Raw genomic sequence first — 12,465 nt, 5'->3', positions numbered from 1 at the left:
CCTGGAAATTACTCTGTAGACCAGGTTGGCTTTGAACTCAGAAATCCACCTGCCTCTGCCTCCCAAGTGCTGGGATTAAAGGCATGTGCTACCATGGCCCGGCTTCACTTGGTGTTTTTGGAGAGACTAGATTGTCTGTTGGAGGCTGAGTTTTGCTTTCCAAAGTTGTGGTATGCTCTGATGTTACAAGAGAAATTTCAAAATTATAATTAAACTGGCAATGTTCTTTTGGTTGCAGTTTGCAGTTCGATCATAGGCTCAGAATTTTTAACTCACCCATATTTGTAATTAAGGAAAAAAAACAAAACAAACAAGTGGAGATGATTGCAAGAGTAATAAAAGTATTAAAAACAGCTGTTGCACAGTATGGGCCTACAACTCCCTTTTACACAAGCTTTATTTGATACAGTGGTAGAAGCAAATTTAATTCCCCAAAATTGGAAAGGAGGTCTCAATGGGAATTTATCTTACAGGGTCCCAAGGAACTGCTAAAAGGAGCTGGTAGAATTTTTGGAGACTTTGGCAGGAGTTCCTTTTATTACTCAATTGTCTTGTAAGAATGCTAATGTAGTCAGCCATGTGACCATCTGGCCATTCAAAGAAAAGAAGGCTTATCTGGATACCTTTGTCTTTGTACAGAAATTGTTCCCCTTATAATCAGGGTCTGGCTATGGCTGTTGCCTTGCAGAGGACTACCTTAAACATTTACATTTGAGTTAGTTCAAAGGTCAGAGTAGCCTCAGAAGAGGTTTGTTTGACATTCATTTTTTTCTTGGTAATACTGACTAGCCCCTAGAAAGGTGTTTATTGGACCTGCTAACCAAAGAATTGACCAACTTATTTTAGTTACCTTGCATCTGCTACCTTCCAAACTTGTTAAGAGTGAGAGAGAACAAAGTTTCTTTGGTTCCTCTGATGTGTACTGGGTTCAATTACTAATAAGAATTCTATCCTTAAATTACTGATTAAAAAAAAAAAAAGCTTTGAAGGATTAATAGACACTGGAGCTTATGTACTCACCTCCAAAGGATTGGTTATTCCATTAATCCAAAACAAAGTTCAAACTTAAGATTTATGAAGGTTAATTAAATTAGTAACTTGTGGGGGTATTACAGCTTGGCTTTCCCACTCTAGCTGCCAGTCCAGAAAATGCATATAGAATTATTATGGATTTGGAGGATTGTTTTTTAATGTTCCTTTGCATTCTGATGATTATAAAGGGTTTGCTTTAATGAACTTGTAATTTTAAAGAGCCAGTGAAGTGATATCATTGGGAAGTTTTGCCTCAAGGAATGGCTAATAGCCTTACATTATGTTAAAAAAAAATGTTTCTGCTCCAATACAAGAAGTTAGGACTTTGAATCTTTCAGAGCATATTATTCATTATATGGATGGAATTTTATTAGCTGATCTTTCTGACAGAATTTTACTACAAGTCTTTGCTCTTCTTATACAAGATTTAAAATTTTGGAGTAGTTGTTGCTCAAGAAAAGATTCAAAAGCAATATCTTTTTCAATATTTGGGGTCTTGGTTATATCAGGACATGTTAATTGGCTAAGATGTCACTTTAAGCTCTCCACAGGAGGACTTATGCCTCTGTTTTATATTCTCAAGAAGGATGCAAATTAACTGGTGAGGGGCAAATAGCTTTGCACAAAGTAGAAGAAGGATTAGCCAACAACAGATACATTATATAGATGATAAATCAATTGTTGGCTGTTTGCATTATTGCTACTCATGTGTCCATAGCAATTCTTTGGCAAAAGGGAACATTAATGTGGATTCATCTTTTTTCATCTCCAAGTAAAGTTTGAACACTTTATTATGAAGCTGTTGCTGTGTTAATACAGAATTGTAGGATAGAATCATGAAAGTATTTTCGAACGAATGTCTTAGGAACCTGAGGAAATGTTTATTCCTTATTCCAAACAGCAATTAAATTAGCTATTGAAGAATACTGATATTTGGCCTATTACATGTACAAATTTTTCAGGCAAAATTGACAAGATATTACAATTTGCCTCCACGAATGTTTTTGTATTTCCTGTAAGTTTGCATATATAGCCATTAGAGAAAGTGCTTATTGTATTTACAGATGGTACATTTAATGGGAAATCAGTGTATGTGATTGGATCACATGTTTATTCTCTTGAGTTTCCCCCTGCTTCAGCACAGGTTATTGAATTATGTGTCGTAGCCACTGTTTTTGAAATGTAGAAAAAGCAAGCTTTTAATTTGTATACTAACAGCCAATATATAGTTCATAGTTTATAACTGCTTGAAATTGTTCCTTTTAAAATACTGCTAATTCTTAAATTTTACAATTATTTATGCAAATACAACTCAATTTAAGAGAACATACTATTCCTTAACTTTATAAGACATTTAAGAGGTCATGCTGCATTGTCTGGACTGACTCCTTAGGGCAATACCAAAATAGATTTGTATACCAGGCAGATTATAGACCTTACACAGGAACAATGGGCCATACAATCTCATTCTTTACATCGTCAAAATAGTAATAGCTTGAGACAACAATTTGCTATTTCTAAAGAATGTGCACATCAAATTGTAAAGACTTGTCATCAATGTCCTCAGTTTCTATCTGTACCACATAATGGTGTTAATCCTCAAGGACTTATTCCTAATCAGTTATTGTAAATTGATGGTACTCCTATTTCTGAATTTAGAAAAGTAAAATATGTACATGTGACTTTTCAGTGTTTCTGTTTTCAGCTGATTTACCAGAAGAAGCAACTAAAAATGTAATTAGTCATTGCCTGAATTGTTTTTCTACTCTTGGTGTTCCTAATCAGATTAAAACAGATAATTGAACTGTCTAGTGAAGTCAACCATTTGAGATATTTTGTAGACAATTTAATATTACCCATATTATTATTACCCATATGGGATTCCTTATTATCCTAAAGGACAAGGCCCATGGAACTTTAAGCCAATGTCTTCATAAAAGACAAAAAAGGGACAATTATATCCCTGTATACCACATTAATTAAATCATGATTTTTTTTAAATTTTAAAATTTGAATGCTAAGGAACACTCTGTTGACTTTTTTTTTGGCACCCTACAACTAGGAATACTTATGCCTAGGTAAAATGGAAGTAACCACATACTGGTATATGGTATGATCCTGATCAGGTATTGTATATGGGGAAGATAACTTGTTTGTGTTTTTTTCTGCAGGATGCTGCAGGAGCATTCTAGCTGCCAGAGTGATTGGTGTGACATGCTGAAGCTGTAACAAAGAATATTACTGACCTGTGAGGTTGCTGAGTGCCCTGACAATGATTAAAGGAAACCTATATTGGCCATATGTTCTTGACTCATCTTTGCTTGCCTATATCCAAGATTGGATAATCTGCCTTGCTTCAAGCTTTTAGACCTTGTGGGACAGAGAACATGGAGACTGTGGAAACTGACTTAGAAAAATTAATCAAAAGAAGAAGTTATAATGACTCTTCTCTTTCCTTTAATGTGACAGTTATTCTGACTCAATCATGGACTGGTCTAAAACTAAATCCAATATTGAGAAAAAAGGAAATGACAGTTTTCATTTGGAAGTCTGGTTCTGGACATTTTCCAAGATATATTTAGAAGTTAGTTATAGTTCTTTACGAAGTTACATTTCCAGTGGATAAAATTGGACAAGATCTGGATTTTGAAGAAGTGTTAGTGCATGTTTTTAAGTTGTTAATCTTTTATTCCTTCAACAGGGAGGACTATGAACAGCCCTCCACGAAGAATGTTACTTTTACATTGACCATTCAGGAATAGTAAAGGATTCTATGGCTAAAGTTCAAGAAGGACAGCCGGGCGTGGTGGCACACACCTTTAATCCCAGCACTCAGGGGGCAGAGGCAGGCAGATTTCTGAATTCGAGGCCAGCCTGGTCTACAAAGTGAGTTCCAGGACAGCCAGGGCTATACAGAGAAACCCTGTCTCGAAAAACCCCAAAACAAACAAACAAACAAACAAAGTTCAAGAAGGACTAACCAAAAGAAAAAGAGAAAAAGGACAGAATCAGGAATGGTTTGACTTCTGATTTTCCACTTCCCCATGACTTTCAACTTATAATTTTGTTACTTTTAATTTTTGGACCTTGTATCTTAAACAGATTGATTGCCTTCACACAGGATAGCTTTCAGCAACCTCAGCTATTCATTATAGCAGTTATTCATCACTATGAAGAAATGCACTAAGTCCTTCATATGTCCTTCATGGCTTTGGTCTGAATGGGAAAGAGTGCTTTTGAAGGCTGGTGGACAGATATGGGTAAGAGTGTTCTTGAGCTCCTATTGACCTAAGACAGAGGCATACATCAAAAGCTATGTTTGTCATCCATGATAGATAAGAAGTAACAATACAGACACCAACCTAAGACAGGCACGATCATCTAGATTATTTTTCAGACAGGATTATAGGAAACAAGTAAATCTTGTACCCACATCCAGTCCCAGCTCAACGTTAAAAAACAAAAAAGGGGAGAGAACAGGGGTCTGCCCGGCCCGGGAGGTGTTTGCCTCAGGATATGCGGGGGCCATCTTGGCTCCGAGACTCTGCAGAAAGTTGTCTGCACAGACGAGAGTGTGGACCACAGAAGCTAACAGCTTCTGGGACAGGCGAGAGCCACAGAGCTTCTAAGGCAGCGCTGTTTTTGGGCTCCAGACATCTGGCCACCTTCCTGGCCAGAGGACAGGGGTCTGCCCGGCCGGGGAGGCCCTAGCCTCAGGATCCGCTGAATCCATTTTGGTTCCGGGACTCCGCAGAAAGTAGTCTGCACAGGTGAGAGTGTGGACTACTGAAATCAACAGCTTCTGGGACAGGCCAAAGCAACACAGCTTCTGGGAAAGGTTCTGTTTTGGTCCTTCATCTTCAGCCAGGAGGAGGTCCAAATGCCAGATAACTGTGTACCTTCCCTGTAAGAGGTGAGCTTGCCTGCAGAGACTGCTCTGCCAGATAACTGTGCACCTTCCCTGTAAAAGGTGAGCTTGCCTGCAGAGACTGCTCTGACCACTGAAACTCAGAGGAGAGAACTAGTTTCCCAGGTCTGCTGATAGAGGGTAACAGAATCACCAGAGGAACAATCCCTAAACAGAGACAAGTATAACAAGTAACTCCAGGGATTACCAGATGGCGAAAGGTAAACGTAAGAATCTTACTAACAGAAACCAAGACCACTCACCATCATCAGAACCCAGCACTCCCACTTCGCCCAGTCCAGGGCACCCCAACACACCTGAAAAGCTAGACCCGAAATTTAAAAGCATATCTCATGATAATGATAGAGGACATCAAGAAGGACTTTAATAACTCACTTAAAGAAATACAGGAGAACACTGATAAAGAGTTACAAGTCCTTAAAAAAAACCAGGAAAACACAACCAAACAGGTAGAAGTCCTTAAAGAAAAAACAGGAAAACACATCCAAACAGGTGATGGAAATGAACAAAACCATACTAGACCTAAAATGGGAAGTAGACATGATAAAGAAAACCCAAAGCAAGGCAACGCTGGAGATAGAAACCCTAGGAAAGAAATCTGGAACCATAGACGCTAGCATCAGCAACAGAATACAAAAGATGGAAGAGAGAATCTCAGGTGCAGAAGATTCCATAGAGAACATTGGCACAACAATCAAAGAAAATGCAAAATGCAAAAAGATCCTAAATCAAAACATCCAGGAAATCCAGGACACAATGAGAAGACCAATCCTACGGATAATAGGAGTACATGAGAATGAAGATTTTCAACTCAAAGGACCAGCAAATATCTTCAACAAAATCATAGAAGAAAACTTCCCAAATCTCAAGAAAGAGATGCCCATGAACATACAAGAAGCCTACAGAACTTCAAATAGACTGGACCAGAAAAGAAATTCCTCCCGACACATAATAATCAGAACAACAAATGCACTAAATTAAGACAGAATACTAAAAGCAGTAAGGAAAAAAGGTCAAGTAACATATAAAGGCAGGCCTATCAGAATTACACGAGAGACTATGAAAGCCAGAAGAGCCTGGACAAATGTTATACAGACACTAAGAGAACACAAATTCCAGCCCAGGCTACTATACCCAGCCAAACTCTCAATTACCATAGATGGAGAAACCAAAGTATTCCACAACAAAACCAAATTCATGCATTAGCTTTCCACGAATCCAGCCCTTGAAAGGATAATAACAGAAAAAAAAAAAAAAAAAAAAACAACAACAAAAAAAACAATACAAGGATGGGAACCACGCCCAAGAAAAAACAAGAAGGTAATCCCTCAACAAACCTAAAAGAAGACAGCCATAAGAACAAAATGCCATCTTTAACAACAAAAATAACAGGAAGCAACAATAACTTTTCCTTAATATCTCTGAATATCAATGGACTCAACTCTCCAATAAAAAGACATAGACTAACAAACTGTCTACACAAACAAGACCCAACATTTTCCTGCTTACAGGAAACTCATCTCAGAGAAAAAGATAGACACTACCTCAGAATGAAAGGCTGGAAAACAATTTTTCAAGCAAATGGTCTGAAGAAACAAGCTGGAGTAGCCATTCTAATATCTAATAAAATCGACTTCCAACCCAAAGTCATCAAAAAAGACAAGGAGGGGCACTTCATACTCATCAAAGGTAAAATCCTCCAAGAGGAACTATCAATTCTGAATATCTACAATCCAAATACAAGGGCAGCCACATTCATTAAAGAAACTTTAGTAAAGCTCAAAATACACACTGCACCTCACACAATAATAGTGGGAGACTTCAACACACCACTTTCACCAATGGACAGATCATAGAAACAGAAACTAAAGAGGGACACAGTGAAACTAACAGAAACAAATATCTACAGAACATTTTATCCTAAAACAAAAGGATATATCTTCTTCTCAGCACCTGATGGTACCTCCTCTAAAATTGACCACATAATTGGTCACAAAACAAGCCTCAACAGATACAAAAATATTGAAATTGTCCCATGCATCCTATCAGATCACCATGGACTAAGGTTGATCTTCAATAACAAAATAAATAATAGAAAGCCAACATTCACGTGGAAACTGAACAACCCTCTTCTCAATGATACCTTGGTCAAGGAAGGAATAAATAAAGAAATTAAGGACTTTTTAGAATTCAATGAAAATGAAGCCACAACATACCCAAACTTATGGGACACAATGAAAGCATTTCTAAGAGGAAAACTCATAGCACTGAGTGCCTCCAAAAACAAACTAGAGAGAGCACACATTAACAGCTTGACAACACACCTAAAAGCTCTAGAAAAAAAGGAAGGAAATTCACCCAAGAGGAGTACAGGGCAGGAAATAATCAAACTCAGGGGCGAAATCAACCAAGTGGAAACAAGAACTATTCAAAGAATCAACCAAACCAGGAGCTGGTTCTTTGAGAAAATCAACAATATAGACAAACCCTTAGCCAGACTCACTAGAGCTCACAGGGAAAGCATTCTAATTAACAAAATCAGAAATGAAAAGGGAGACATAACAGGAGATCCTGAAGACATCCAAAACACCATCAGATCCTTCTTCAAAAGGCTATTCCCAAAAAAACTGGAGAACCTGGATGAAATGGAGAAGTTTCTAGACAGATACCAAGTACCAAAGTTGAATCAAGATCAGGTTAATTATCTGAACAGTCCTACATCCCCCAAAGAAATAGAAGCAGTTATTAATAGTCTCCCAGCCAAAAAAAGCCCAGGACCAGATGGTTTTAGTGCAGAGTTCTATAAGACCTTAAAAGAAGATCTAATCCCAGTTCTTCACAAACTATTCCACAAAATAGAAACAGAAAATCCTCTACCCAACTCATTCTATAAAGCCACAATTACTCTGATACCTAAACCACAAAATGACCCAATGAAGATAAAGAACTTCAGACCAATTTCCCTTATGAATATTGATGCAAAAATCCTCAATAAAGTTCTTCCTAACCGAATCCAAGAACACATCAAAACAATCATCCATCCTTACCAAGTAGGTTTCATCCCAGGAATGCAGGGATGGTTCAATATATGGAAATCCATCAACATAATCCAGTATATAAACAAACTCAAAGACAAAAACCACATGGTCATCTCGTTAGATGCTGAGAAAGCATTTGAGAAAATCCAACACCCACTCATGATAAAAGTCTTGGAAAGATCAGGAATTCAAGGCCCATGCCTAAACATGATAAAAGCAATCTACAGCAAACCAGTAGCCAACATCAAAGTAAATGGCGTGAAGCTGGAAGCAATCCCACTAAAATCAGGGACTAGACAATTCTCTCCCTACCTATTCAACATTGTACTTGAAGTTTTAACCAGAGCAATTAGACAACAAAAGGAGATCAAGGGGATACAAATTGGAAAGGAAGAAGTCAAAATATCACTTTTTGCAGATGATATGATAGTGTATATATAAGTGACCCTAAAAATTCCACCAGAGAACTCCAAAGCCTGATAAACAGCTTCAATGAAGTAGCTGGATATAAAATTAACTCAAACAAGGCAATGGCATTTCTGTACACAAAGGATAAACAGGGTGAGAAAGAAATTAGGGAGACAACACCCTTCTCAATAGTCAGAAATAATATAAAATACCTTGGCATGACTCTAACTAAGGAAGTGAAACATCATATGATAAGAACTTCATGTCTGTGAAGAAAGAAATTAAAGATCTCAGAAGATGGAAAGATCTCCCATGCTCATGGATTGGCAGGATCAATATAGTAAAAATGGCTATTTTGCCAAAAGCAATCTACAGATTCAATGCAATCACCATCAAAATATCAACTCAATTATTCAACGAATTAGAAAGGGCAATTGGCAGATTCATCTGGAATAACAAAAAACCTAGGATAGCAAAATCTCTTCTCAAGGATAAAAGAACCTCTAGTGGAATCACCATGCCTGACCTAAAGCTGTACTACAGAGCAACTGTGATAAAAACTGCATGGTACTGGTATAGTGACAGACAAGTAGACCAATGGAACAGAATTGAAGACCCAGATATCAACCTACACACCTATGGTCACTTGATCTTTGACAAGGGAGCTAAAACCATCCAGTGGAAAAAAGACAGCATTTTCCACAAATGGTGCTGGCACAACTGGCTGTTATCATGTATAAGATTGCGAATTGATCCATTTCTATCTCCTTGTACTAAGGTCAAATCTAAGTGGATTAAGGATTAAGGAACTCCACATAAAACCAGAGACACTGAAACTTATAGAGGAGAAAGTAGGGAAAGGCCTCGAAGATATGGGTACAGGGGAAAAATTCCTGAATAGAATAGCAATGGCTTGTGCTGTAACATCGAGAATCGATAAATGGGACCTCATAAATTGCAGAGTTTCTGCAAGGCAAAAGACACCTTCAATAAGACAAAAAGACCACCAAGAGATTGGGAAAGGATCTTTACCTATCCGAAATCAGATAGGGGACTAATATTCAATATATATAAAGAACTTAAGAAGGTGGACTCCATAAAATCTAATAACCCCATTTAAAAATGGGGCTCAGAACTGAACAAAGAATTCTCACCTGAGGAATATCTTATGGCAGAGAAGCACCTGAAAAAATGTTCAACATCCTTAATCATCAGGGAAATGCAAATCAAAACAACTCTGAGAGTCCACCTCACACCAGCCTTATTTATAATAGCCAGAAGCTGGAAAGAACCCAGATGTCTCTCAACAGAGGAATGGATACAGAAAATGTGGTACATTTACACAATGGAGTACTACTCAGCTATTAAAAACAATGACTATGAAATTCCTAGGCAAATGGATGGACCTGGAGGGCATCATTCTGAGTGAGATAACCCAATCACAAAGGAACTCACACAACATGTACTCACTGATAAGTGGATATTAGCCCAGAAACTTAGGATACCCAAGATATAAGATACAATTTGCTAAACGCATGAAACTCAAGAAGAATGAAGACCAAAGTGTGGACACTTTGCCCCTTCTTAGAATTGGGAACAAAACACCCATGGAAGGAGTTACAGAGACAAAATTTCGAGCTGTGACGAAAGGATGGACCATCTAGTGATTGCCATATCCAGGGATCTATCCTATAATCAGCTTCCAAACGCTGACACCATTGCATACACTAGCAAGATTTTGCTGAAAGAACCCAGATAGAGCTGTCTCTTGTGAGACTATGCCGGGGCCTAGGAAACACAGAAGTGGATGATCACAGTCAGCTATTGGCTGGATCACAGGGCCCCCAATGGAGGAGCTAGTGATAGTACCCAAATAGCTAAAGGGAACTGCAACCCTATAGGTGGAACAACAATATGAACTAAGCAGTACTCCCCGGAGCTCTTGTCTCTAGCTGCATATGTATCAAAAGATGGCCTAGTTGGCCATCACTGGAAAGAGAGGCCCATTGGACTTGAAAACTTTATATGCCCCAGCACAGGGGAATGCCAGGGCCAAAAAGGGGGAGTGGGTGGGTAGAGGAGTGGGGGGGGGATATGGGGGACTTTTGGGATAGCATTGGGAAATGTAAATGAGAAAAATACCTAATTTTAAAAAAAGGTCTGTACTTGAATATGGTCATTAAGGATGTTTTTTGTATGTTATACTATTGATTTCTATGAAGAAAAATTAATACAGCATGTGTGTCTATCATATCATGGAGTGGCTGGATAAGCCTGCTTATCAATTATCATGAAATATTCCATATAACTAAAAAGGATGACAAAGTTCAGCTGGCATAAAAGACAAAAAATTGGGGATGTTTTAAGTTAGTGTGTTCTTTTAATGTCTTATAGAAAGAATTAATTTGTTCTGTACTACTTATGTGATTATATGTGTACATCGATTCATTCATATTTCTCTTGGATTTTCTACACACCACAAAACCAAACTATAAAACACATACATTTTCATTAAAAAAAAAGGGGGGGAAATTGTGCCCTTCCTCCAGCCTTGAGTAGGCTAAACTGACCTACAATGGTTTTATGACCTAACTGGAATCTCTGTCTTCACCATATTTGCAATTTCCTACAGGAGTAGACTGCCTGATGAGCTTGCTTTGCAACATAATCCAGCCAAAACAAAGGATGGGGTCTATGGGCTTTCCCTCTAGGAACACAGTACTGAAAAGCAAACTTTGAGCCTTGATTAGAAACTCTATCTTGTCTTCATCCTTCTCTCATACCATATCCCTCTTTAATTTCCAGACTCCCTTTCATCCATGGCTTCTGGCCAGCTACAGGGCACTAATACCATGTGTTAGTATTATCCTCATAATCCTCCATCTTCATAATCATATCCAATTCCAGTTACATGCCAAAGCCTTTTCCTAGTACAATCTTTACTACCTGATGCCATCCAACTGATGAAAAGTTTCAGTGTCTGGATGTGGGAGTGGTCAAAATATTCAGTCCATAACAACAGATAAGGAAAAGACATCAGAGGCCAAAAAGAACATGCCAAATGTACAATTTGGGCTTTATGCTATTGGGAGATAAGGAAGACATACTCAGAAATATTCTACTTGGAGGGAGAAAGCTGGCAGTTATACAACCTCCAGTAAATTATACCTGGAAGTGCTAAGGTTGGAGAAATGGAGAGCTGGATTCCATTTATCCCATGGATCCATCAGTCTGTTTCAACTTTTTCAGAATTTTTGATGACAGGGAAGAATACAAAATTGTTCATATTATACTTGGTTTTGCTGTTGAAATATTCACTTTTAATAAATATTTCATAATTGCAATTTTGTTCAGTCTGCATTATACTTTCTCATTTTAAGCTCCATTATTGGTTTTTGGATATTTTTTACCATGAGATGTTTCCCTTTAGTACCACAAAATAATGCCTTTGTTCTGATTCTGTTCCCAGGGCCAGTCTGAGCTGCATCTGTCAAAAAAAGTTTATAATGTTCTGAAGAGGCTCATCTACCCATGCAAAACTTCTATTTCATATTTGTGTTAGTGCATCAGTCTTATTTTTCCTTTCTCTTTTTTTTAACTTAGATATTTTCTTGGTTTACATTTCAAATGTTATCCACTTTCCTAGTTTCCCCTCCAAATATCCCCTACCCGACCCCCCAACACCTGCTTCCCAACCCACCCACACCCAATCCTGGCCCTGGCATTCCCCTATATTGGGGCATAGAACCTTCACAGGACGTAGGACCTCTACTCCCATTGATGACTGACTAGGCCATCCTCAGCTACATATACAGCAAGAGCCATGAGTCCCACTATGTGTTTTCTTTGGTGGTTTAGACCCATGAGCTCTGAGGGTACTGATTAGTTCATATTGAAGTTCCTCCTATGGGGCTACAAACAACTTGAGCTCCTTGGGTACTTTCTCTAGCTCCTTCATTGGGGACCTGTACTCCATCCAATGGATGACTGTGAGCATCCACTTCTGTATTTGCCAGGCACTAGCAGAGAACTTCAGGAGACAGCTATATCAGGCTCCTG

This window comes from Mus musculus, chromosome 10 (genome assembly GCF_000001635.26).
Source record: "Mus musculus strain C57BL/6J chromosome 10, GRCm38.p6 C57BL/6J".
Taxonomy (NCBI): Eukaryota; Metazoa; Chordata; class Mammalia; order Rodentia; family Muridae; genus Mus; species Mus musculus.
The sequence above is the reverse complement of the archived record's forward strand: the minus strand, read 5'-3'. Positions refer to the sequence as shown.